This window comes from Heterodontus francisci, unplaced genomic scaffold (assembly GCF_036365525.1).
Source record: "Heterodontus francisci isolate sHetFra1 unplaced genomic scaffold, sHetFra1.hap1 HAP1_SCAFFOLD_43, whole genome shotgun sequence".
In the NCBI taxonomy this organism is placed as follows: domain Eukaryota; kingdom Metazoa; phylum Chordata; class Chondrichthyes; order Heterodontiformes; family Heterodontidae; genus Heterodontus; species Heterodontus francisci.
This window is the reverse complement of record NW_027141852.1, coordinates 5,916,517-5,917,775: the sequence shown is the minus strand read 5'-3', so window position 1 is coordinate 5,917,775 and position 1,259 is coordinate 5,916,517.

The window sequence follows — 1,259 nt, the reverse complement described above, 5'->3', positions numbered from 1 at the left end:
CAGTACCCCCCTCTCTCAATTTGTACCCTCTCCATTGCCTCTACACTCTCCACTTCTGCTGATATTTTGTCAAATTCCACTTCCTTAGTGATCATTGATACAAGGTACTTATTAACTAGATTAACATTGCCCTGCAGCTCTAAGTATATATTACCCTCTTTGTCCCTAATGGGGCCCACTTCACCGCTGACTACCTGCTTATTATTTTTATACTGCTCGAAGATTTTTGGCTTCCCTTTCATGTTGACTGCCATTCTATTCTCGTAGAGATAGGGAATAAGCTAAATATAGAAGATATAAATATTTCCCATCCTTGGGTGAGGTGGAATTTTTTTATGCTGTGGGTGGTAATGTCCTGACCCACGAGTGTGGTTGAAGTAGAGACAATCAATGATTTGAAAAGGAAATTGGATGGATACCTGAAGGAAAGGAACTTGCAGGAGGAAAGGGATCGAGCAGGTGAGTGGAACTGAGTAGCTGGCTCCGATAATTGCTGCAGTCACTGCGATCCCCCTTAATTTTGTACAAGGTGACAATGTTTGTCTCACGCATGTTTTGAGCCCTTGTTGAGCTCGACTATGGAGGGCTCACTGTCCAGTTCCTCCATGACAGGGAAGTCTGGAATGGCACTGAGAGCTACTTCAATGACAATGTTCTCCGTTATGTAGAGTTCAAGATAATGCTCCACTCACGTTTCCATCTGCTTGTTAGGTTCAGTGATGATCGCCCCTCTCTTTGTCTTCAAAAGGTGCTGATTTAGTTACTACTGGGCCCATTGCTTTCTTAATTCCTTCATACATCCCTCTAGCATCCCCGGATTCATCAGCAGAGTTTTAACCAGTATTGATTGGTGCAGTGCCGAGCAGTCTGCAGAGACTTGTTTCTGGCAGCTCTGAGAGCATTTAGATGTTGTTTGCTGGGGACTTGTTTGTCGTTCATGAGGGCTCTCCTCTTAGTTACAGTAACTGACTCCATTTCAGTCCAATAAGCCTCAAACCAGTCAGCATTCCTCCCATCTCTTTTCCTATACACAGTGAGTGCAGAGTTATAGATGGTGGTGTGAAGATGATTCCACTTTGACACTGCACTGAGACCTTGAGCATTGTTGTCTGAAAGAGCCTGATCGAGGATGTTGAGGAACTCCTGGGTCCTTTCTGGATCTGTGGTTCGGCAAGTGTTGATCAGAAGACGAGCTTTTATCATGGATGGATGAAGCTTCCTTGGCTGAAGCCTGATCTTGTTACACACCAGGGAGTGAT